The sequence below is a fragment of the Monodelphis domestica genome, chromosome 6 (genome assembly GCF_027887165.1).
Source record: "Monodelphis domestica isolate mMonDom1 chromosome 6, mMonDom1.pri, whole genome shotgun sequence".
NCBI lineage: Eukaryota > Metazoa > Chordata > Mammalia > Didelphimorphia > Didelphidae > Monodelphis > Monodelphis domestica.
The window spans coordinates 123,588,838-123,616,101 of record NC_077232.1 but is presented as its reverse complement, the minus strand read 5'-3'; the positions used below and the strand labels follow the sequence as shown (position 1 = coordinate 123,616,101).

Here is a 27,264-nt window from a genome sequence, read left to right as displayed (position 1 = left end):
AAAGAAGTGAATGAAATCTTAGAAAAATTAGAATTAATAGACATATGGAGAAAAATAAAAAGGAACAAAAAGGAATACACCTTCTTCTCAGCACCACATGGCACATTCACAGAAATTGACCATACATTAGGTCATAGAAACATAGCACACAAATGCAGAAAAACAGAAATAATGAATGCAGCCTTCTCAGATCACAAGGCAATAAAAATAATGATTAGTAATGGTACATGGAAAACCAAATCTAAAACCAATTGGAAATTAAACAATATGATACTCCAAAACCATTTAGTTAAAGAAGAAATCATAGAAACAATTAATAATTTCATCGAGGAAAATGACAATGGCGAGACATCCTTTCAGACCTTTTGGGATGCAGCCAAAGTGGTAATCAGAGGTAAATTCATATCCCTGAATGCTTATATTAACAAACTAGGGAGAGCAGAGATCAATCAATTGGAAATGCAAATGAAAAAACTCGAAAGGGATCAAATTAAAAATCCCCAGCAGAAAACCAAACTAGAAATCCTAAAAATTAAGGGAGAAATTAATAAAATCAAAAGTGATAGAACTATTGATTTAATAAATAAGACTAGAAGCTGGTACTTTGAAAAAACAAACAAAATAGACAAAGTACTGGTCAATCTAATTAAAAAAGGAAGGAAGAAAAGCAAATTAACAGCATCAAAGATGAAAAAGGGGGACAGCACCTCTGATGAAGAGGAAATTAAGGCAATCATTAAAAATTACTTTGCCCAATTATATGGCAATAAATATACCAATTTAGGTGATATGGATAAATACATACAAAAATACAAACTGCCTAGACTAACAGAAGAAGAAATACAATTCTTAAATAATCCCATATCAGAAAATGAAATCCAACCAGCCATCAAAGAACTTCCTAAGAAAAAATCCCCAGGGCCTGATGGATTCACCAGTGAATTCTATCAAACATTCAGAGAACAGTTAATCCCAATACTATACAAACTATTTGACATAATAAGCAAAGAGGGAGTTCTACCAAACTCCTTTTATGACACAAACATGGTACTGATTCCAAAACCAGGCAGGTCAAAAACAGAGAAAGAAAACTATAGACCAATCTCCCTAATGAATATAGATGCAAAAATCTTAAATACGATACTAGCAAAAAGACTCCAACAAGTGATCAGAAGGGTCATTCACCATGATCAAGTAGGATTTATACCAGGGATGCAGGGCTGGTTCAATATTAGGAAAACCATCCACATAATTGACCACATCAACAAGCAAACCAGCAAGAACCACATGATTATCTCAATAGACGCAGAAAAAGCATTTGATAAAATACAACACCCATCCCTATTAAAAACACTAGAAAGCATAGGAATAGAAGGGTCATTCCTAAAAATAATAAACAGTATATATCTAAAACCATCAGCTAATATCATCTGCAATGGGGATAAACTAGACGCATTCTCAATAAGATCAGGAGTGAAACAAGGATGCCCATTATCACCTCTACTATTTGACATTGTCCTAGAAACACTAGCAGTAGCAATTAGAGAAGAAAAAGAAATTGAAGGCATCAAAATAGGCAAGGAGGAGACCAAGTTTTCGCTCTTTGCAGATGACATGATGGTCTACTTAAAGAATCCTAGAGATTCAACCAAAAAGCTAATTGAAATAATCAACAACTTTAGCAAAGTTGCAGGATACAAAATAAACCCACATAAATCATCAGCTTTTCTATATATCTCCAACACAGCTCAGCAGCAAGAACTAGAAAGAGAAATCCCATTCAAAATCACCTTAGACAAAATAAAATACCTAGGAATCTACCTCCCAATACAAACACGGGAACTATATGAACACAACTACAAAACACTCGCCACACAACTAAAACTAGACTTGAGCAATTGGAAAAACATTAACTGCTCATGGATAGGACGAGCCAATATAATAAAAATGACCATCCTACCCAAACTTATTTATCTATTTAGTGCCATACCCATTGAACTACCAAAATACTTCTTCACTGATTTAGAAAAAAACATAACAAAGTTCATTTGGAAGAACAAAAGATCAAGGAAATAATGAAAAAAAAACACATATGATGGGGGTCTTGCAGTCCCTGACCTAAAACTATATTACAAAGCAGCAGTCATCAAAACAATTTGGTACTGGCTAAGAAACAGAAAGGAGGATCAGTGGAATAGACTGGGGGAAAGCGACCTCAGCAAGACAGTATAAGATAAACCCAAAGACCCCACCTTTTGGGACAAAAATCCACTATTCGATAAAAACTGCTGGGAAAATTGGAAGACAGTGTGGGAGAGACTAGGAATAGATCAACACCTCACACCCTACACCAAAATAAATTCAAAATGGGTGAGTGACTTAAACATAAAGAAGGAAACCATAAGTAAATTGGGTAAACACAGAATAGTATACATGTCAGACCTTTGGGAGGGGAAAGACTTTAAAACCAAGCAAGACATAGAAAGAATCACAAAATGTAAAATAAATAATTTTGACTACATCAAATTAAAAAGCTTTTGTACAAACAAAACCAATGTAACTAAAATCAGAAGGGAAACAACAAACTGGGAAAAAATCTTCATAGAAACCTCTGATAAAGGTTCAATTATTCAAATTTATAAAGAGCTAAATCAACTGTACAAAAAATCAAGCCATTCTCCAGTTGATAAATGGGCAAGGGACATGGATAGGCAGTTCTCAGATTAAGAAATCAAAACTATTAATAAGCACATGAAAAAGTGTTCTAAATCTCTTATAATCAGAGAGATGCAAATCAAAACAACTCTGAGGTATCACCTCACACCTAGCAGATTGGCTAACATGACAGCAGAGGAAAGTAATGAATGCTGGAGGGGATGTGGCATAGTGGGGACATTAATTCTTTGCTGGTGGAGTTGTGAATTGATCCAACCATTCTGGAGGGCAATTTGGAACTATGCACAAAGGGCACTAAAAGACAGTCTGCCCTTTGATCCAGTCATAGCACTGCTGGGTCTGTACCCCAAAGAGATAATAAGGAAAAAGACTTGTACAAAAATATTCATAGCTGCGCTCTTTGTGGTGGCCAAAAACTGGAAAACGAGGGGATGCCCATCAATTGGGGAATGGCTGAACAAACTGTGGTATATTACTATATATATACTACTGTACTAATACTATTGTGCTCAAAGGAATAATAAAGTGGAGGAGTTCCATGGAGACTGGAACAACCTCCACGAAGTGATGCAGAGCGAGAGGAGCAGAACCAGGAGAACATTGTACACAGAGACTGATACACTGTGGTATAATCGAACGTAATGGACTTCTCCATTAGTGGCGGTGTAATGTCCCTGAACAATTTGCAGGGATCCAGGAGAAAAAAACACTATTCATAAGCAGAGGATAAACTGTGGGAGTAGAAACACCGAGGAAAAGCAACTGCCTGAATACAGAGGTTGAGGGGACATGACAGAGGAGAGACTCTAAATGAACACTCTAATGCAAATATTATCAACATAGCAATGGGTTCAAATCAAGAAAACATCTAATGCCCAGTGGATTTACGCGTTGGCTATGGGGAGTGGGGGGGAGGAAAGGAAAATTATCTATGTCTTTAATGAATAATGCTTGGAAATGATCAAATAAAATATTAAAAAAAAGAAGATGCAATGGACACATCTACTCTCTACAACAGTGTCCTCTGAGTTCTTCATAAACCTTGATTTCTTTTAAGTGTCACAGAGCAGCTTGGATCACATAAGTGCCAAGATCCCCTGATAGTACATAAATATCTATTTTATATTTACTGAATGTCCAAAATATACTATTTTGGATATAAAATATAATCTAGGTAGGAAGACAAATAAAGCAGTTTTATGCTTTCAAATGCTATCTGTGGTAGGAGTGTATATCTGTATGGATGGATATACTCCTATATACTACTCTCAACCTTTAGCCTATGTCCTCCTCTCACTTTATATTTATTCTCCTGGAATATATACTCATTTCTGTATCTGAATGGCTGTTCATTTCATTCCTTATATCTGCAGCATACCAACCCCTCCTGTCTACCAATAGAAATATTATCTATACTTCAAGTCACCCCTTCTCCTCTCCTCAGTTTTGTTTCTCTCTCTATCTCTCTCTCTCCCTCCCTCCTCTCTCTCTTGCACTCTCTTCTCTTTCTTTCTCTTCCTTCCTTTCTCTTTCTTTCTTTCTTTCTTTCTTTCTTTCTTTCTTTCTTTCTTTCTTTCTTTCTTTCTTTCTTTCTTTCTTTCTTTCTTTCTTTCTTTCTTTCTTTCTTTCTTTCTTTCTTTCTTTCTTTCTTTCTTTCTTTCTTTCTTTCTCTCTCTTTCTTTCTCCCTTTGTCTCTCCCTCCTTCTCTCCCTCCCTCCTTCTCTCCCTCCCTCTTTCTCTCCCTCACTCTCTCTCTCTCTCCTTCCCTCCCTCCCTCCCCCCTCTTTCTTTTTTTTCCTCCTGTCTCTGTCTGTCTCTCTTCACACACACATACACATTGAGAGGAGGTGTATAGTGCAGATGTATTTGGTTTGTTTGAATTGTTAGTTTGAGGAAACTCACCTTCAAATGAAAATGCTCTAATGAGTTAGAGATACCTGAAAGTCAGAAGAGAAGCTGGACATTTAGACTTGGTGACAGTTGCAGCAATGATAGTACATGAGTTTTTGGAAGGTGCTAGTGTGAAGGACAACCACGGTGTTGTTTATTGAGGAGTCAATGAAACAGAGGTCAGAGATGTTGAAGGAGAACTGGATCAAAGGGTAGTATTTATTTTTTTTTAGGTATATATATTTTCACATAATAGTTGTTTCTATGTTTTTTTTGTGTGTGTTTTGAAAGGAGACATATTGGGTGCAGCTCAGTAGATTGAGAGTCAGGCCCAGAGAGAGGGAAGGTCCTGGGTTCAAATTTCACCTCAAACACTTCTGAGCTGTGTGACCCTGGGCAAGTCACTTAACCCCCATTGCCTAACCCTTACCACACTTCTGCTTTGGAATCAAGTATTGATTCCAAGACAGAAGGTAAGGGTTAGGAAAAAAATAAAAAGAAGACGACACATATTGCTCACAATAGACAAAAATTCATGGAGGGAATAAAGTAAAGGATTATATGTTTCAATTTGCATTTGGACTCCATCTGTTCCTTCTATAGTGTTGGATATCCTTTTTTTGGTAATGAGTCTCTTGGAGATGTCCTGGATCCTTGCCTTGTTGATAATAGTTGTCATTCACAGTTGATCATTATATATTATTATTACTGTGTACAATGTCCTAGTTCTGTTCATTTCACTTTGCATCACTACACCTAAGTCTTTCCAGGTTTTTTTTTGTGATCATCTTATTTGTCATTTATTATGGTACAATAGTATTTTATTACAAGCATACAGTACAACTTGTTCAGCCATTCCACAACTGAAGAATATCCCTTTGGTTTCCAGTTCTTTGCTGCCACAAAAAGAGCTGCTAGAAATATTTTTGTACATTGTAGGTAGGTTTCCCCCCCATATTTAATCTCTTTGACAGACAGACTAGTAGTGGTATTGCTGGGTCAAAAGGTATGCACATTTTGATGGCCCAAAGGGTGCTAGTTTTAAGAAGGATGAGAGTGGATAACAGTATTAAATGCTGCAGAAAGATTGTAGGAAATGTAAAATGGGTTCAGGTGACTTGGTTATTAGTGGACTTTAATGATTTAAGTTTTGAATTGTTGTGAAGACTTCAATTGTGTTAGAGCATTTGGGTGACTAAGGTGGAAATTGTGGGCATTTTGGCTTTCTTAGTGGTAAATTTGGGGTAGGAGGAGCCCTTTCACACTAAGGAGGTACTTCCTTTTACCACCTACGCGTGGTGTACTAAGCAGAATCCAGAGAACTGTGAAAGACCATAGTTTTGCTTTAGTTTTTCCTTGCTGTTTCTTCCAAGAGCCCTGCATCTGTGAAGGAAATCCAGGCTCATTACAAATACTGTATAATTTTAGAGTTGTAAGGTACCTCAAAAGTTATCTAAACTCCCTTTATTTTACAGGTGATCTTTGCATTAAACTACCTTGAGAGAAAGTCAAGAAAGGGGAAGTTCTAGGAATTTAGAAATGCAGCATGATGTAATGGAAAGCTGGATTTTGACTCAGAAGAAGTGGGTTTATATTTTCACTCAGTCATTTACCACTCAGTATGCTCTTAGGAAAGCTGTTTCATTTCTCTGGAACTCAGTTTCGACACTTGCAAAATAAATGGGTTTAAAATATATGAGCAGAAAGTTATCAAAGAAAGAAATCTAACCTATCAACAACCAGTTGAAAAATGAATCAGTGGTGTCAAAATCAAATAGAAATGGGTGTGGGGAGGGCACTAAATCATATGTGAAGATGTTTGTAGGTGCTATATTGATTTGGAAATATACTTATTAATATTATTTGTTTTACTGAATTTTTATTTACTTTGTTAAACATATCCCAATTATATTTTAATGCTTCTAGCTGTACTTGGGAATGTTGTGGGCTCTGTGTCTTGGCCCCTGTTTGATAGCTCTGCTTTATCTAAATCACTAATCAGAGACACTGAAATTAATGTAATTTTGGGGATCCATTTTACACTCATCAAACTTGGCAGATGACAAATGCTATAGAGCATGTGAGAAAAGTCACACTAATGCTGTTAGTTGTAGTTAGTGGTGATATTAATTGGTCCAGCCATTCTGCAAAGCAGCTATGAACCATGTTGCCCAAATTATTAAACTGTGCAAACCATTTTATCCATCAATACTACTATTAGGCCATTTCCCTAAAGAGATCAAAGAAGGAGGAAAAGTACATATAAGTACAAAAATATAGCATTTTTTTTTTGTAGAAACAAAAATCGTTAGTTAATGTAGTGTCTTATTGAATAAAGATAAACAAATTATGGTATATAAATGGAATTATTGTACAATTGAAAATGAAGAAAATGGACTGTTTTAGGAAAAACTGGAAAGACCTATGAACTGATGAAAAGTAAAGTAAGCAGAACCAGAACAACTTCTACACTTTCATTGAGAAAAAACACTGAAAGGCTTGAGTAAGTTGATCAATTACTGATGAGGCATAAATCTAGATCAGGAAAGATGAAACAAGCCACACCCTGTGATAGACAGGGAATGAATTTCAGAGCCTGCCTTGCGTTTTCGGGGATAGCCAATGGGGAAATTTGTTTTGTAGGATTGTGAATGGTCACTATTTCCTTCCTTCCCTTCCTCACTTCTCCCATCCCCCCCTTTCCCTCTATCCCTCCCTCCCTCGGGGGCAGGGTTAGTTTTAAAAATACCCAAATATTTATTTGAGGTTAAAAAAAGTAAAAACTGAGTTGGACAAGGTGGTCCTCCTTCCAGTCCCAAACGGGTCATGCCAGCTCATTATCCTAAGATAGTCGGTGAGTTAACATTACTTTTTAGCCAGGGAGCCATGGGGTCGCCCCCCCCCCCCGCCCTCCCCCCCCCCCCCGCCCTCCCCCCCCCCCCGGGGTCGGCCCCACCCCCCGGCAGAGAGCGCCAAACAGAGTCAGAGTGGAGATGTGCTTAGAAATGTGTTGGGGATCCAGTCCAGCGAGGTTCCGGCTGGGGCGTCCCAGGTGCGTCCAGGGAAGACCGGCAGCGCAGGGGCGGCCAAGGTGAGGAGTGAAAAGGGGCAGCGCAGAGCGGCGGAGCCCTGAAAAGTGGAGCGGGCACTGAGTCAGCTGCTCAAGTATGCTGCAAAGCAGGGACTGCCGGCCCTGCCGCCCCCGCGGGTGAGCAGGAGCTCCGGCAGCGCCGCCACCGACGCGCGCGCGGCTTTCCCGGCTCCGGAGCTTCCCTCCCCCGCGGCGCTGGGCTGGGTGAAGCCTAAGCTGAGGCTGCGGAGGGTGGCAGGAGGAAGAGGAGGAGGGAGGAGGAAGAGGAGGAGGAGACACCTGGACCTGGGAGCTGGGGGCGCGGCTCTTCCGGGTTGCGCCGCCGCCTCCCCGCGCCGCCCGCCAGTCGGATCGCTAGCTAGCTAGCTAGCTTGTCTGCCACCTCTCCCAGGTGTTTCCCGGAGTCCAGGTGCGCACCCAGGCAGCCCCAGTCCTCTCCCCGGCTTTGACAGCGCCGCACGCGCCCTCCCACCCGCAGCAGGGAAGAGAGAGGAGCCAGCAAGGAGGTAGAGGAGGAAGGGGGAGGCAGAGAGAAAGGGAGTGAAGGGACGTCCGAGAGATCGGAGCACCATTGGCCTTGGAGACGTCGGTGTCCCTGTTGCGTTCCGTCCTGAGTAAGTGCTGTTCCTGTCCGGCCGTCAGGGGTTGAATTTATTGCTAGAAGGTGGTAGTAATTAAAAAGAAAAGAAAACTGTAACAAAAAAACTTTTCCCTAGCAATTTTCTAGAGCGAAATGTGCTTGGCTTGGGTTCCTGCCCCCTTGATTTCTCTTTGCGTGGGCGTCTTAAAGGAAATCAGAGGCTGAAACTGATAGGGGACTAGGACCTCCCTCTGCTTCTGGGATTTGCGGAGAGGGACAGACCATGAAAACTAGTCTGTTATTAAAAGAAAATCTGATTTGTCTTCAAAAGGGTCTAAGTTTATTGAGCTGCAGGAATAAACTAGTTATTTACGGCTTGCAAATAATCCCTTCGGTTTGCCTTATGCCTGTGCCCAACAGCTTCGGGCTTGTTAGGTTACACTGTAAGGTGAAGGCCCAGTTAATTATCTTTAATTACAGTAGTTTGGCCTCCACTTGTATGAAAGTTATATTATATCTCGGAGAATAGTGTTGTTTTCCAAATTTCGAGCAGACTCCCTGTTAAAGAGACTATTTTGGCATAATACTGTTGTTCATAATTCTTGTAACATTGTTTCATTTTCACCCAGACTTTGTTCAGTTCTTTATGGAGAGTTAAACATTTTTCTATACAGATTTTTTTTTTAACTCTGGGTTCGAAGATTTATTTTATTATGTAATGAAGTATGCGGCCCTTGAAAAGGAAGAAATGTAGAAAAACTGATGAACTCCTTAATGTTGTGTAATGTGATCTGAGGTTGTTACAGCTTCACGTGGATGTTGCAGTTGCTGGATTGCCCTTGAAGTTGGTTGTTGAGTACCTTGTCCCTGTCCTGAGAGAAAGAAATGGATTTGTATTTAAAAATAAAACATTTTAGTACTGTACTTTACATTTCAGGCTATTATTATCCTTAATTATAGGTCTGTACTTACAAGGTCAGAATTGATCTTTTCCCCCCACTTAAGCACTTTATGCCCACATTGGTTTATTGAACAGTGCCCATGAGTACTTGGAAGCTTGAGGTTATGCTTGTTTCTAAAAGGATGTTCATTTAATTTTTTTTTTAAATAAGAGAATACCAATAAGCATTCATTTGACCTTCAGGAACTCACCAGGGACATGGTTTAGGACAAAAATTGGATAAGAAAAAAGGCTATTTTATAATATTTTTAAAAGTGGGTCATGAAAGTAGGGTATAAAGCCTACTACTAATATGGACACAACTATTTCCAGCTCTCCTCTTACATACTGAAAATATTACAAACAATTTAACATGAATCTCAAATTTGAAGTGTTGAAGCCTTGGCTTGTGGGTACTCAACTAGAATTTATTTAAACTAAAACATAGCTAGGGGGTAAATTGAATAACTCTTTAAAACTTCTTTCTGTGGGTGTGAGTGTTTGTATTTTTCTACTTCCTCCAGAGACTTGTCAGATTTATTATGAGTTGGTTAGCTTTGAATAGTTATGCTGATGGTAGTTAAATAATCCAATGATTTTTTTTTCCTCCTATGACTATCAGCACCTACACTGGGCATTTAATAAGTATTTGAAAAACACTTTTTTGAACCACTATAGATGAAGTTTTGAATTAGCTAAAGGTAGGATGATGGGCTCTAGACTTGCATTAGCTTATAAATAGTCCACCAACATTATTAAGCTTACTGTGTGCCTGGCAGAGTGCTAAGGGCTTGAAATTAGCAGAGAACAGGTCTGTGATCTATGACTGGTACCTGGGAGACTGCTTCCTGCCCTTCCACTCTGGTTACTTTTGGGGTGGTGTATTTTTATGTACCCTATAACTATGGGTTTTTATTAACATAAAATTCCCTGCATTTGGTCCTTGCTCTTAGAGAATTTATAATGACATAATTTGTTTATAAACAGGAATAAGTTGAAGCAATGGTAAAACCTTTCAACAATGGAAAACTAGTGAGCACCATTTTTTAGGATCTTTGGCTATTCTTGATCAAAGATGCTATTATTTAGGTGAGTAGAAAATGAAACTCTGCCTGATCTAAAGGATAATTATTGCCTCTCACTACTACTGTTAGGCATTTCTTCCCTTGCTAGTTTTATAGGGCAATGATGGGATTTCCTTCTGCTTTATTACTAAGATGGCCAAATCTTATAATTTTACATAAAAACAATATGAAACTCAAGTTTGGCCAGTACAGCTTAAAGTGAGATGGTGTGCCATTTTGTTCTTTCCAAGAAAGATCTGAAATGATTCTGTGCATCATTTCATTTTTTTTCTTTTTTATCCAGGTTAAATCAGTATTTGTAAAAAAGTCATCCAGTTTCCTTATCTCTCTATTTAAAATACTGAAACCATTATGTTATGCCATTCCTCCTCTTTCCACCTCTAAGCCCTTTAATCTTCAATGACAATCATAGGAATTTGGAACTTGACTTACATATTCACAAGAAGAAATTGAGTTTGGGTCTTAAGTGAATTCCTTGACTCTATTCCCATTGATTGTCCATGTTTAGCAAGAAATTTCAATGGTTACAATATAAGTGATTATCTAAGAACAGCTAGAAGATCAGAATCTCTTTTCCCTTTGAAGTCCATTCTGAGAGAGGTGTGTGTTTGTAGTAGTTAAGTGGTATTTTAGTTTGAGAAAGTAGTATGGGGAGATAAAGAATTTGTAGAAATTTTAAGTACCCCAGAAGTTCAAAGATCTAGGAACATGTAGATTGATGTAAAGATTTGAAGAGGTCAAGTACTTACTTATAAATGGAAAAAAGTGATTGCTGGTACCCCTATCAGTTAAATGGGTGTAAGTTGATTCATAAAAGCCAGATTAACAGGACTGATTAAATTAAAGCGGGGTGGAGGCACCTGGGACTGTTACACAAACCATTCACTATTGCCAGCCATCAAGCCCATCAGTAGAAAATAATATTTTGAACCTTAACAACTATTGTGTAGACCCAGTAATTTTGGTAACAAACATAACTTTAAAGCAGTTGATGACAGAAAATTTAGTGTCCTTTGAGCAAATTACATTAGAGGGCTTACAGGGCATAGGAAATGCTCAATCACTCGTGATTCAGATCTATGCATGTGGTTTCTGTCCTAATCAGTAGAGCAATAAGTATTTATTAAAAACTTATATGTGGGGGGGCAGCTGGGTGGCTCAGTGGATTGAGAGCCAGACCTAGAGATGGGAGGTCCTAGGTTCAAATCTGGCCTCAGACACTTCCCAGCTGTGTGACCCTGGGCAAGTCACTTGACCCCCATTGCCTAGCCCTTAGCCCTCGTCTGTCTTGGAGCCAATATACAGTATTGACTCCAAGATGGAAGGTAAGGGTTTAAAAAACAACAACAACAACTTATATGAGGGGTGCAGAGAAAAAAAACCTCAAAACTGTACCTGCTCTCAAGATATTTACATTTTAACTGGAGAGATGGCTTCTATGGAAATAGGTTTTTAAGGTATCCCCTGTTTTTGGAATCCAATTTTGGATGCTGAAGAAAGTTCAGTTTAGATAAGAGAGAATCTTTGCCCTTGTAAGATTTTAAAGTTCAATAGGAAAAAATGACTGTAAATAACTAGGATACAAAATAATTCATGCAAAATGTTCAGAGGATTGTTAAATAATGTGCTACATGCACTGTGAGGGAAAAATGGGAGATGTGATATGCCTAGGGGAGGTGGAATTTAATTTGGGTTTTAAAGAATGAGTAGGAAGTGGCAGCCAGGGAATGGGAAAGAGACTTTCTTAGCTGAGGGAAAAGAATGGACAAAAGCTGAGAGGCCAGGAGTATGGAATGTTGGAGGCAAAGAGATGGTCCCAGGTAACCAATATGGTACTGTGCCACAGGACAAGGTAGGCAACATTCCAAGTATTTGGGGACAATCTCTGTAAAGACATGGCCTCAGAGAGTTTTATGTGGAAGATGTAGACATGAGGAGTTTTACGTGGAAAATGTCCACGTGGGGAGTTTTACGTGGAAAATGTCCATGTGGGGCGTTTTACGTGGAAGATGTCCACGTGGGGCGTTTTACGTGGAAAATGTCCACGTGGGGCGTTTTACGTGGAGGATGTCCACGTGGGGCGTTTTACGTGGAAGATGTCCACGTGGGGCGTTTTACGTGGAAGATGTCCACGTGGGGCGTTTTAGGTGGAAGATATAAAATAACAGAGGGATGACTAGGATATAGCCCAACTTCTCCATCATGCCCATTTTGATATTGGGAGATAGCAATTCTCCAGCATATCGGGTGTACCCTCTGTGGCAAAATTTTGGAAATCTGACCATTATCCTCTAGGATGAGCAGGCATGACTAGCTGGTGAGCTGCCTCATCGGAGGAAAAATTCTGAATCAACGATGACACATATCCATGTGAATCTTTAAAAGTAAACTTAACTAACTGGACTTGTCAGTAGGAGAAGAGCATCAAATAATACATCCCTACCCTGTGGCATGAAAATACTTCATAGTGGCCATTTCATGTGTAGTTTTTGCAATGGACTTTTCCTCCAAGCCAGCCTATGATGTAGAGATTGGAAATTTTACTAAGTACCCCATTTTACAGAATAGGAGACTGATGCTAAGAGAAGTTGTGGCCTTCCCACAGCGTAGAAAGAGCTTGGATTGTGCTGACAAAGTGCCTAGTATGTGCCTAGCATGGTGCTCTGTTCAGTGGACACAAGTACAAAAGGGTTTCTGTCTCCAATGAGTCTCCATTCTGTTGAGAGAATGGGAAATATCACATTCACAGATAAATAATTAGAGAATATATACAAAGCTAACAGTCGATTTTTTTTTTGGTAGGGTGAGTGGGGCAGGATGGCAGAAAAACTAGTAGGGAAATAAGGACTCTAGAGGGAGGTGTACTTGAGCTAAGTCTTGAAGGAACATTGGTGCTTCCAAGAAGATGGCAAAGGAGAACATTCCAGGTATTTGGAGAACAGCCTATGTAAAGACACAGACGAGAGAGAGAGAGAGAGAGAGAGAGAGAGAGAGAGAGAGAGAGAGAGAGAGAGAGAGAGAGAGAGAGAGAGAGAGAGAGAGAGAGAGAGAGAGAGAGAGAGAGAGAGAGAGAGAGAGAGAGAGAGAGAGAGAGAGAGAGAGAGAGAGAGAGAGAGAGAGAGAGAGAGAGAGAGAGAGAGAGAGAGAGAGAGAGAGAGATTTACATGGAAGATGTACAGATAGAGAGTTTTATGTGGAAGATGTACAAATGGGGAGTTTTATTTATGTGGAAGAGATACAAATGGGGAGTCTTATTTAGGTGGAAGATGTACAAATAGGGAGTTTTATTTAGGTGGAAGATGTACAAATGGGGAGTTTTACTTGGAAGAGGTACAAATGGGGAGTTTTACTTGGAAGATGTACAATTAGAGTTGTACGTGGAAGATGTACAATTGGGGAGTTTTACGTGGAAGATGTACAAATGGAGAGTTTTACGTGGAAGAGGTACAAATGGGGAGTTTTAGGTGGAAGATGTACAATTGGGGAGTCTTATTTAGGTGGAAGATGTACAAATGGGGAGTTTTACTTGGAAGAGGTACAAATGGGGAGTTTTACTTGGAAGATGTACAATTGGAGTTGTACGTGGAAGATGTACAATTGGGGAGTTGTACGTGGAAGAGGTACAAATGGGGAGTTTTAGGTGGAAGATGTACAAATGGGGAGTTTTAGGTGGAAGATGTACAAATGGGGAGTTTTATTTAGGTGGAAGATGTACAAATGGGGAGTTTTATTTGGAAGATGTACAAATGGGAAGTTTTTTTGGAAGAGGTACAAATGGGGAGTTTTAGGTGGAAGATGTACAATTGGGGAGTCTTATTTAGGTGGAAGATGTACAAATGGGGAGTTTTATTTAGGTGGAAGATGTACAAATGGGGAGTTTTACTTGGAAGAAGTACAAATGGGGAGTGTTTTACTTGGAAGACATACAATTGGGGAGTTGTACGTGGAAGACGTACAAATGGGGAGTTTTAGGTGGAAGATGTACAATTGGGGAGTCTTATTTAGGTGGAAGATGTACAAATGGGGAGTCTTATTTAGGTGGAAGATGTACAAATGGGGAGTTTTATTTAGGTGGAAGATGTACAAATGGGGAGTGTTTTACTTGGAAGATGTACAATTGGGGAGTTGTACATGGAAGATGTACAAATGGGGAGTTTTAGGTGGAAGATGTACAAATGGGGAGTCTTATTTAGGTGGAAGATGTACAAATAGGGAGTTTTATTTAGGTGGAAGATGTACAAATGGGGAGTGTTTTACTTGGAAGATGTACAATTGGGGAGTTTTAGGTGGAAGATGTACAAATGGGGAGTTTTAGGTGGAAGATGTACAAATGGGGAGTTTTAGGTGGAAGAGGTACAAATGGGGAGTTTTAGGTGAAAGAGGTACAAATGGGGAGTTTTAGGTGGAAGATGTACAAATGGGGAGTCTTATTTAGGTGGAAGAGGTACAAATGGGGAGTTTTAGGTGGAAGATGTTCAAATGGGGAGTCTTATTTAGGTGGAAGAGGTACAAATGGGGAGTTTTAGGTGGAAGATGTTCAAATGGGGAGTCTTATTTAGGTGGAAGAGGTACAAATGGGGAGTTTTAGGTGGAAGAGGTACTAATGAGAAGCCTATTTTGGCTGGAGCCTACAAGGTGTAGGTGGAGGGATGTGAAATGAAACAAGGTTGGAGTAAGATCATGAAGGTCTTTAAATGCCAAACAGAAGAAATCTTATTATAAAGGGAAGTTCTGAAGCTTGTTGAAAAGGGAAATGGCACAGTCTGACCTGCAAATGCTTTAGGAATGCCAATTTGCTAGCTATGTGTGGAGGATGGATTGGAGGTTGGATGACCCTGGAAACCAATTAGCTGTCTCTCAGAAGGGTGAGGGCTGTCATCCAGGGTGATGTGGTGTGAATGGAAGGCACAACTGTGGAGAATCCAGTTACCTCTATACTGTGATGGGATATTATAGAGGACTTTGAGGAAGAATATTATATTTTTATGATAACAAGTATGCTGAGTTTTTAGTAGCTGTAGACCAATTTAGCATATTTAATCTGCGTAAAGACACTATGATGGCTTAATCTACTGCCACAAAATCTTATTTTTTAATTCATTAATCAGCAAAAATGACTCCTAACAGCCTCTTAACTAGTCTCTTTACCTCCAACCTATCAAACTTCCATTCTCTGAAGGCATCACTCTTCTTCCTATTGCACAACTGTGGGTGTCATGTCCTTACTTAGACACTTTCAGTGGCTCCTCTTAACTACCCAATAGAGTCCTAATTATAGCACTTAGCTTGGTATTCAGAGTTCTCACATTTTGAGGTTTATCTCTTCCTTTCCTTCCTAGTCCCATACTCTCATCAAGCTGCCATACTTTTTTACCCCATAAAAACTCTGCAATTTTCAGTTTTTGCTGATTCCCTTTGTTTTCTTCCCCAATTCTTCCCCTCCCCCCCTTTGAAAATCCTACCCATTGTTAAAGGACCAGACCAAATGCTATTTTCTCCCACTCATGATCACCACAGGCAGAAGTGATCACTCAGCATGTTTAGAAGATTATTTTTATTGCTTATGATACTCATTTTATATGATCTTGTATTTCAGTTGTGTGCCTAGATCTTATTTCCCTCCTCCCCATCTAAGCTTTTGTAGGAGGGGACAGTACTGTGAACATTAGCATATATGCAAACACATGTATGCATTCACACATGTATATGTAGTCAATATCTACATAGATGTTTATTTAATCATAAGAACAGAAATTGAACATTATAAAGTCCAACACTTTTATAGATGAAAAAATTTGCCTCAGTGAAGTGACTTGCTTGCAGTCACACAAATATCAAAGAGAGCCACTTGATTCCATTGGATCCCTTTGACTCCAAACCTAAAGCTTTTTCTGTCATGCCATATTTAAAAAAAGAAAAAGAAAAAACAAGCAATAATAACAAAACAAAACAAAACAAACCCTTCACAGAACCAGAGGGGAGAAGTAAAGTCAGAAGGAAGTTTGCCTGAAAAAGTAAAAAATCTGTGGGTGTTAATGAATTTATAGTCATTATTAAGCAATAATGTGTTGACAGAATCCTTCTCTTCCTTCCTCCATAAAAGAATGCAAGCTTGGACTGTATTGAGAGAAGGGTTTCCAGCAATAATTAATCGACCAACCAATCAGCATTTATTAAGCATGCTAGCAATAGATTTACAAAGAATAAGCAAAAATAGTTCCTGCTCACAAAAAGCTTGCATTCTAGTGTAGATACAATTCCTTCCATTGTGCTCTAGTCAGTCTCCATTTGGATATTGTGTTCAGTTCCGAGTGTGTCAGTTTGAAACAGATATTGATATGTGCTGATTGAGTTTATCACTAGGATGAAGGTAATTAAATTTGGGCCGTGTGAGAATCTGTTGAAAAAACTGGGCATCTCGAGGATAGTTTTGGTGGGTTCAAGTATTTGAAGGGCTGTCACGTGGATGAAGGATTATGCTTGTCCTACTTGGTTCCAGAGGGCACAACCAAGGGCAGTAAGTGGAAGTCAGGAAAAGCTGCCCAAGTTATCCAGAAGTAGAACACTATTATAGAAGAGTGAATTCCCTTTCATTGGGGGGCCTCAAGTATTTGAGACCAAATAGTGGACTAGTTGTTTGCTGAATTTTCTTTCTGCTCTTAAAATGTATTTTTGTAAAGATTTTATTTTTATCAATTATATGTTGTAACAATTTCCCAAATAATTTTTCTGAAGTTATGTGATTTAATTGTCTCCCTCCCTTCCCTCCCCCTTCTCAGAGATGGTAAAGAACTTGATCTAGGTAAACATGTTTTATCATGCAAAACCTATATCCATATTGTTCATTTTTGTAAGAAAATAATCATATAAAACCAAATCTCCCAAATAAAAACCCAAATAAACTAAAGTGAAAAGTTGCATGCTTTGATCAGCATTCCAACCCTTGAACAGTTTTCTCTGAAGGTGGATTGCATTCTTTGTCACACAGTTGTCCTGGAGCATTGTATTGCTCAGAGCCGTGAAGTCTTTCACAGTTGATCATTCCACAATATTACTTTTAAATGTACACAAAATCAGTACTGAAGTCACGTATTATTTATAAGTGGAAAATAGAGTATTTTGGAGCGATGTGATTCTTGCGCAGAACCAAAGATGGATTGTGGATCCTGGGACACTTTTAAACAAGTATTTCTGGTTTTCAGCTTGCAGTCTTGGACTCTGTACTTTGCAACCTTACCTGACTGGGTGTTAAAATGTATGGCTTGGTCACACTTGGGATGAAATGGAGCCGTTTCGTGACTGTAGGCCAGTGACATAGATTACACTATCAATGGAGATGGAGCTAGAAGTCAACCTTGTTCAGTCCAGGAACTGACCCACTCTTCTTTATATCTCTACCAAATTCCTGCTTTCATGGGGACTCAAGAAATTGACCTCTTCTAATTATCAAATGATGAAAGCCTTTACTTCAAAGATATTTCAGTCCAGGATTTAAAATACATTTTATAACCCTAGCCAATTAGCTAAAAAACCAGATGGACTGCTTTGGCAAGAACCATGAAAGAGATGGAAGGCTTATTAATGCTGATGATTTGATCAAATCCTTGCTTATTAAGATATTATCCAAACCTAAATATTATCTACTTTTAATAAGGACTTTTCAGAATGAGTGAAAGGAAAATTACAACTTTGACTTTCACTGAACCACCTTTGCAAATAAGAAAAGGTGTCCTTTTTCACCTCTTTTGGGGCAAAAAATTGACACTAAAATTGCATAGGATCCAGCTTTATTTTGTGATTTTTATATATATAATTGTCATTTTTCTGCAACATCATTGCCATCAGTTCATATTAGTTTTCCTACAATTCTCTGATTTCTTCATTTTCATACTGCAGTAATATTCCATTATGTACCACATTTTCACTTACTATCAGTGGATAATTCATTTCCAATTCTTTGTTATTAAAGTCGCTGCCGAAATATTTTGACATGTAGGACTTTTCTATTGTTAAATTCTGCTTAGAGGTACATATCTAGCAATGAAATCCCAGGCTTAAAAGGTATAGATACTTTAGTCACTGACTTTAACCATAATTTTAAATTATTTTCCAGAATGATTGGATAAATTTGCAGCTCCACCATCAGTATATTAGTATTTATTTCCTGCCCAGGCCTTTAATATTGACTAGTTCCATGTTTTGTTATTTTTGCAATTGATGCATGTGAGGTAAAACTTCAAAATTATTTTGATTTACATTTTTCTTATTAGAGATTTGGAGCAATCTTTAACAATTTAGAATTTTTCTTTTTGGAAACTAATTGTTCCTCACTTTTTACAGGAAGGCATAGCTACCCAACCTGATGCAGGACTCTTTTTCCCTAACTGCCCTTACCCAACCCAAACCTTGAGATGCTACAATGACTTTCCTTTCCCAGTGTTTGTGGGCCTTGGAAACATAATCGATATGGCCTTTCCTGTTGTTTTGATGAGGAGGGAATTGCCAACTACATTCCTTCTAGTCAGGTAGAGGACCATTAGATTTTACCATTCCTCACTATGCCCTGAGGACCTTTGGAGCTTTTTATTATGCTGTTACTGGATTCTAAAGACCACTGGCCACTGGGTTTCCATTACCCTACAGCTGAACTTAGTCTTGATTTGCCCAATTGGAATGTGAACTCTTTGAGATCAGGGACTATTTTTTCTTTGTTTTCCCAACACTTAAGAATATTGGGTGACACATAATAAATGTTTAACAAATAGATTTTTTTAAAAGTTCTATTTTACCACTTATCCATTGGACAGTGGCTTCTGGTTTTATATATTTGTATCAATTCCCTACATTTTTTTAGATATCAGAACCTTATTGGAGGTATTTAATACAAGGAATTTTTCCCCAGTAGAAATTCTCTTGTTAATCTACCTGCATTGATTTTTTTTTTAAGTTCTAAAGCTTTTTATCTTCATGTAAATGAAATCTTTTTATTATGCTCATTTCACTCTGAAGTGTTCTGATGATTTATGCATTCAGGAGTATATACAATCTTTAAACAGCATTTCTAAAGGATCAAGTTTGTCAATCAATAAGCATTAAGTGTCTTCTATGTTTCAGACACTGATGAGTATTGTGAATACAAAGACAAAGAATACTTGTTCTCTAGGAGTTCATTTTTTTGGGGGAAACTTGTACATATGTAAGTAATGCAGATAAAATACATAAAGAATAAATACAAAGTAAATATAATTTATTTGGCAGTTGAGTTCAGGAAAGGCATTGTAGAAGGTGATGTTTGGTCTTAAAAAAAGAAATTCTTGAGCTCTGAGGGAGAAGAAACTACACTTAAAATATGGAGGAGAGCAAATATAAAGGCACAAAAATGAAACCTACAGTGTCATGTTTGAAGTTTTTTATCAGGGAAGCATATGGTCATCCATTTTCCTGGGGATTGGGGAAGAGAGAGGAATTCGGAGGGAATATCCCAAAGAGAATATAAATGAGGGTAGAGGTCATCTAATCCAATTGCAGCAGGAATCAGAAATAAAACTTATAAAGCGCCTTCTCTACAAGATAGGCCTCTTGTTTTAAATTATAAATGACAACAATGAACATTACAAAGAACAAAAAAGAGGATTGGATATGAAATTATACACCATTTTTTTGAAGTTTATATTAAATTTGACACGATAACATTAATGTTTTCGTACCTTCTATAACTACTTCTGAACAACTTTTCTACAATTAAAAAGTATGGTTAAACAAGTGTTTGAATGTTATAAATGTTCCTCCAGACGATCCTTTTTTCCTTTTGATTCCTTTTTAGGGTATATGACTAGTAGTGGTATTGGTAGGTCAAAAGGCATCAACAGTTTAGCGATTTTTTGGGGGCGGAGGGACATAGTTCCAAATTACTTTCCAGAATAGTTGTCATTTTATAGCTGCACTAATGGTACATTAATGTGCCATTCCGCCCACAAGCCTTTTGACAGTTGCCATTTTACATTTTGTCACTTTTTTTACCAATATGAGTGTAAAGAGGAAACTTGAGTTGGTTTTAATTTTTTTCATTTCTCTAATTATTATTAGTCATTTGCAGCTTTTAAAATTTTGCTTATTGATGACTTGAGTCTTTTTTTTTTTGAGAACTCCCTGTTCACAAACTTTGACCAGTTATTTACTACTCTTTTTCTTGTATATTGGTATGAATTTCTACTGTGACTTTATTATCAGAGATTTTTTTTTTTAAACTCTTACCTTCTGTCTTGGAACCAATACTGTGTATTGGTTTCAAGGCAGAAGAATGGTAAGGGCTAGGCAATGGGGGTCAAGTGACTTGCCCAGGGTCACACAGCTGGGAAGTATCTGAGGCCAGATTTGAACCTGGGACCTCCCTCCCATCTCTAGGTCTGACTCTCAATCCACTGAGTCACCTAGCTGCCCCCTACTATCAGAGATTTCTGATAGAAAAATCTGCTACAAAGATTTTTTTCCCTCAATTAAATGTTTCTCTTCTTATTTGAACTGTTTTTCTTTTCTTTTGGTGTTACATGTGAGTGTATGTATGCACAAAACTTTCCAATTTTATTTTGTCAAAATTATCCATTTAATTTTTTATTAACTTCCCATATTAAGTCTTCCTTTCTCCAAATTATGAAAGTTAGCTCCTCTTCTCTTTTGATTTATGATATTCTTTTTTTATATCTACATCAAAAATGCAGTTGAAGTTTATTGTGGTGGATATGGTTTTAGATGTTCATACAAGCCTAATTTCTCCCAAACTCCCTTCATGTTGTCCTTGCTAGGCTATTCTGTTCACTTGGTCTGTGCACCCAATATGTGACCTAATCTGAGATTGCATTAAATGGGTTTTTTCTTTCTTTCCCTTGACACACTTAACCTCGTATTGAGCCTGGAGTCCACTGAAATCCTTTGCTGATTTTTATCCTGCTCCAGAATACTTGTTTGGTCATATTGCCACCATCTTACATAGGGACAACACATTGAACATTTTTTTTGGAGAATTTATCTTTCAAATTTTGTAACCTGAATTCACCATTCTAGAGGTGGAAATCGTTTTGGATCCCAGTGCTGGTTTTTATCTCCTATCCGTTCCTGTATTCGTGACATCAGAACAATTTATAAATAGGATGCTTTCTGTGTCAACTAAAGCATTAAATAAACAGGTGGAATAAAATGAAGAAATGAGAGACCTGTGGCAATCTTGAGAACTTCCTCCTAGTCAAAGTTGATTAATCATGGATGTTTGGATCACAATGTTTAAAGTCAAAATTCACCAAAATATATTATTCTCCACATCTTTCTAAACTGTCCACAAGGATACCACAAGAGTTGTCAAGTATTTTGCAAAAATCCAGGTATATCCTGTTTCTTATTTATTCTCCTGATTTAACAGTCTAAAAATCCCCCAAAGGAAATGAGGTTAGGCTGCTGTGGCTTAATTGAGGCCTTGGCACTTCTTCCCTTTTGAAGTGCTTACAAACTATTCCTTAAATAAAGCATTCTATATCCCCCCTCTTCCCCCCACCCTCCCCGAGGAATTGACGTTTAAGGTTGATAGTCCCTGGTTTGAAGAATCCAACTCCTTTCCCTTTTGGAAAGCAGCCCCTTTTCTTGCCTGTCCTGTAGGTAGGACGTCGGTTTCCTGTGTTTTTTCTAAGATCTCACGGGTAGTAGTTTATCCATCAGACTCCAGAGTTGCTTTGGTATACCTGGATGTTTACCTGAGCCTGTTGACTGCAATAGTGTTATGTGCGCTCACTTTTATCTTCCGTATATATCCGAAAAAACCCTGGATTTCCAGTGCAGTGATCTTTATTGGTCTCTTTAGCCAGCTCTATTTTTTCTTCATCGGAATCATTTTATAGTTGGGTCATCAGATTTTCATTCTTGACGGTTTCAGAAGTATTTGAAAGTCGGTCTTCTGGTGCTGACTTCCTTTGTAGAATCTTTGAAGTATATTTTCTCATAGTCTTCGGCATGTCTGTGCAGAGTTTATACCTCCCTGACCCCCTGTGATGGGACCCTTCCCAAGTTCCCATCACTTCTGCTTATTATCCAATTTTCCTGTTATTTTTTCTTTTGCCCGGTTAAGCCCTGCATTTGAACTTTGAACTTACTGAGAGAAACTCTGTGATAATCCTAAAATGGAGCTTATGTGAATGAGGATGGAATAATTTTGTGAGTAACTTTTTTCTCCCCAAACCACTTCCTTTTCTGTAGTATAATAGCAGCTTTCAAAGCTCTATGTGAACCGTAGTGGGCCTGTACTCAAGGGAAATACTGTGGTGGTAGACAAAAGAAAAGCTGAAGAAATTCCTTGTGTACAAGAAATCTTTCTCATTTGGTTTCAAGTAACTACTTCTCTCTTGTGAAGATACTCCCCGCTGGTAGATCTTTGTGACATTTGGTATCCTACTAGGGATGCAAAAAGAGTAATAATAAATAATTAATTTTATTATTATAATTATAGAATATATAAATAATGTGATTAATTATTAATAACTAATAAAATAAAGAAAAAGAATGAAAGAATAATGCTACTAACTTCATTTACTTGTGATAATGTGAAAAAGAGAAACATAGATAAGGTAATAAATGTGTTTTATGACTTATTAAAATGCTTTCATAAGCATTTTGGGGTTATTATTCTCTTCATTTTCCAGATGAGGAAACTGAGGCCTAGAGAAGTGAAGTGACTCAGCCTTGGGTCCCAAGTACCAGAAAGTATCAGAAGCAGACACTGAACTCAAGACTGCTGGACTTTAAGTCCAGTGCTCGATTGCATCACCTGAAGGCCTAGGCCCCAAGACCTAGAGTTGGGGGGGGGGCACCTGTGTCCTGCATCTCTGTCCCACTTGGGTCACAGAACAAAGAGCCTTGCCTCTGCCCTTATGGCCTTTTGGTTCAGCTCTTTCAGGAGATCTCTTCGCTAAACGCCTTTTGGCTCTCCTTTTTCACTTGTAAGAAGAAAGCTTTGGTTCCAGGCCTGAAAGAGCTCATGGCTCTGTCTGTTTCTGGCTTTAAGGTCTATTTCATTGCTTACCTGGTGATTTTCCCCAGCCTCCCTTTATTTTTTGTTCAACTCAGCTCTCTGTCCCACTTATTAGCTACCTGAAATGAATTGTATCCTCTGGATATTTCCGTGTTGACTTGATATTTGATGTAGAAATGGACTCTGACGTATATGCAGATCCCTGGAACCTGAGCACAGAATTTTAAGCTTCTTACCATAAAGTTTCCTGTCCGAGAATGACTTAATTTTTACCCATGATTCACTGCACTGAGTCCCTGGGGTCGATGAGTATTGGTTACTTACCTTTCTTTGCTTCCAGCTGCTGAATCACTGGTCCCTACTTGGAGTGTGTATCCTATGAGACGCTGGTTTTTGTTCATTTCCAAATTTCCTTATGCTTCCCTCAAAAAATGACCCAAAAGTCTTTGAAATTTTCATCTTACCCAAGAGTTCCACCCTTTCCCCAAGAATCTTTAGCGAGAGGATACTGAGTAATATAATTGACTGGATGGAGTATCTGTCTCTAGTTTTCTCTTTTTTACCAACTCATGCAGGTGTTAATGAATAGTGAAATGACCTATATAAGGAGGAGAAAGAAAGAGTTGAATGTCTGAGTTATTTATAAATCTGCAAATGACAGAACTAGTTAGAATCATTTTGTGTGTTGTCTTGTACTCTGTATAATTTTGTTGCAGCTCAAATAAGGTATTACATACATTTAGTAATACTGAGACAACCAGAGCGATTGCAAAGCTCTGCCCTGGGTCCCCTTCTCTTCCCATCAGTTCCCAGGATTCCAATAATTATTTCTACACTGATAAATCCTCAGATTTTCTTTTCTTTTAAAAAAATATTTATTTTTAAATTTTATTCATTTTTCAGATTTTCTTAATCAGTTTTCTTTGCTGACCCCGAGTCTTGCAGCTACACTACCTTTCTGACTTCCCAAACTGGATGTTCCATAGATATCTTAAACTCATTATGTCCAACTTGTTCCCCATCCCTTCCTCATGCTTTTTTTTTTGAAATTTCTCTTCCCTGTCACCTCCAGGATTAGTCAAAATAGTTGAATTTGGCATTCAAAGTCCCTTTTTTATGACTCCCTCCTTCCCACCTTTGCTGTCTTCTTACACCTTCATTATTCTAAACTGCAAAAACACCAGTTTGGTATATACATGTACAAAGACAGTCGTCATTCTCGGCTTCCGAGAGACTACTACCAATTGCTACACCTTCATTAAATGCCTCCTCACACATTCAGGGAAACCGTCTTCCTGACTGTTTTATAAATAATTGACTTTGTCTCTTGGCTCTAGACATCTTCTCTGGCTGCCTCCCCCATGCCCAGAGCACTCTACCTCCTGGAACCTTGGCTTTCCTAAAAGTCCTACCTTTTATAGTAAGCCTTTCCTCATCTTTCTTTTTTTTTTAAAGCACACTTGATTGAATTTCATTTTTTTACATATTTCCATATTATTCATTTTTGTAAGTGAATAATCTTATAAAGCCCAAACCGCAAAACATAAACTCAAATAAACAAGTGAAAAATCACATGCTTTCATCTGCATTCCTAGTCCAAGGGTTCTCTCTGGAGGTGGATATCATTCTTCATTGTAAGTCCCTCAGAATTGTGCTGGATCATTGTGTTGCCAATACTAGCTAAGTCTATCACAGTCGTTCCACAATATGGCTGTTTCTGTGTTCAGAGTTGTCCTGGTTCTGTTTATTTCACTCTGCATCGGTTCACGTAGGTCTTCCTGAAATCCATCACCATCACATACCACAGTTTGTTCAGCCATTCTCCAGTTGAGGAACATCCCTTTCATTTCCAATTCTTTGTCGCCACAAAAAGAGCAGCTATAAATATTTTTGTACAAAGAGGCCCTTTCCCCTTTCTTTATCATTCTTAATGATAATACCTCTCCCTTTGCCAGTGATTTCCTATCTGCGCTGTATATATTTGTACGCGTGTTTGCATGTTGTCTCCCTCATTAGATTGTAAGCTCTTTGAGGGTAGCATTAACTTTTGCTTTTCTTTTGTATCTCTCCCTTAGCACAGAACCTGGCACATCCCTGCTTATTGACTGACTGAAGGAAGGAAGGAAAAAGAATTTGAGTTGAGCATAGGATTAAAAATTTGGTCTTTACATTTAAAATTTGCATATTTTCTTTTTAAAAATTAGATATATTGATGTTTTGTCTTTTTCATATTGAGGACAAGTTTTGGATAGTCTCACCCCAATTTCCTACTCTCTCTTTGAACTATTCCTCTGTAAATTAAAAAAAAATATGTTAAGCAAAAAGAGTGATAGCATTTGCCTATATGTGCAAGATCCTGCCCTTGTAGCCCCCCACTCTCTGCCTAGAAGAAGAATTATTTCATTATTGGTTCTATGGAAGCATTTTTTGCCCTCTGTTATCGTTTGTTCACTCCATGTTCACCATGAAAGGTAGTTGGAGGGAGGCCGCCAAGCCGTTCAAGGATAACAACCCGGGAAAGCACTGAGGGATTGGAGGTCAAGTGAGGATGAAGAATCATTTCATGGGTCAGAGTTGCTGTAAATCCTGGGGGAAGATGGAGGGATAAAGCGATAAAGCACTGTGACCAGATAAAGGAAGTTCAGTTTGTGAACTTGGAAGTGGAACACTTGTGGGTGATGGCAAGAGCCAGTATCTGTGGCATGCTCAGTCGGTCGACTACCTTTTATTTATTTATTAAACCCTTATCTTCTGTCTTAGAAACTGGTTCTAAGGCAGAACAGTGGCAAGGCGAGGCCATTGTGGTTAAGTGGATTACCCAAGCAAACAGCTGGGGCCAGTCTGAGGTCATATTTGAGCCAGGCCTGGCTCTCCATCCACTTGAGTCATCTAGCGGCTACTGTGAGCATTTATTAATTGTCTGTTAAGTGTTAAGCACTGGAACTACTGAAAACAGAGGAAAAAACCCTGCCTACTCCCATTGTCTAACGGAAGAGACCACCCGGAAACAAACAAAATCTAGCCAGGATGAATTGGAGAGCCTGGAGGGAAGGTAGGAACATGAAGGAGGACAGGAAAGGCCTTGGAGCAGGTTAGCCATTGGTGGAGATTGGAAGAAAGCCAGGAGGCAGAGAGGAGGATGGGAGAGCATTCTGGGGGTGGGGGACATCCGGGGAAGACATTTTGGGTTAGGGAATGGCTCTGTTGTGTCTAAGGATCCTCAAGGAGGCCAGAGTAAGTGGTGCAGGCAGTGTTGGAAGAGTGGAACTGTAGGAAGGGGCTGGGTCACAAAGAGCACACAGAAGGCTTAGATTGGATCTTGAAGGCCATAGGGACTCACCTAGGTTTATTGGCTAGTGGGGTGACATGGTCAGACCTGCTCTTCAGGAAGGTCAGTTTGACAGCCAAGTGTTGGATTGGAGTGGCAGAGTGACCAGCGACCAGCAGGCTCAGTGTGAGGTTCTGGGCATCTGTCCCGGGATGGGGGTAGTGACAGAAGAGAAGAGGGAACAGTGGAGAGGTTGCAAAGGTGGAAATGATAGGAGTGGACAACCGATTGGCTATTGAAAGAGTCCAGGATGACCGTTAGGTGGCAAGCCTGGGTGACTAGATAGCAGGAAGTACCCACAAGAAAAGGGTAATCAATGCTGTCAAGGCTGCAGAGTGGTTAAAAAAAACCCCAGAGTATTGAGAAAGGTCATTAGATTTGATAATTAGGAGATCATTAACAACTTTGAAAAGAAATGCTTCAATTGATGGTTGAGGTCAGAAGCCAAATTACAAAAAGTTAAGAGAATGATGGGAAAGGAATGGAGCCTCGCCTTCGTTGTAGCTTAAATGGAATGGAAATCATGGCGTGTAAACAAATTAAGCAGCTGGGAATTTAGGATGTCTTGGGAATATTAATATGTATTTTGAAGATTTAGTAGCAGGATTTAGGATGAACAGGGTCTGTGAATCAGGTCCTGAACTCATCAAGGAAGGAAAACC

General features: G+C 38.7%; 1 protein-coding gene across 5 annotated transcripts in view; it reads left to right on the top strand.

The window, feature by feature from the left end:
- Positions 1–7,549: 7,549 nt before the first annotated feature.
- Positions 7,550–27,264, top strand: part of ARAP2 (ArfGAP with RhoGAP domain, ankyrin repeat and PH domain 2) — a 224,507-nt gene continuing 204,792 nt past the window's right edge. For 2 of the 5 annotated variants that reach the window (XM_056802513.1, XM_056802512.1), the window contains exon 1: positions 7,550–7,657. The gene's annotated coding sequence lies outside the window, so the exon portion shown is untranslated. Of the gene's footprint in view, positions 7,658–7,679; positions 8,272–27,264 lie in introns of those variants that run through there. The other 3 variants (XM_001374769.5, XM_056802514.1, XM_007496580.3) reach the window with 2 other exon arrangements.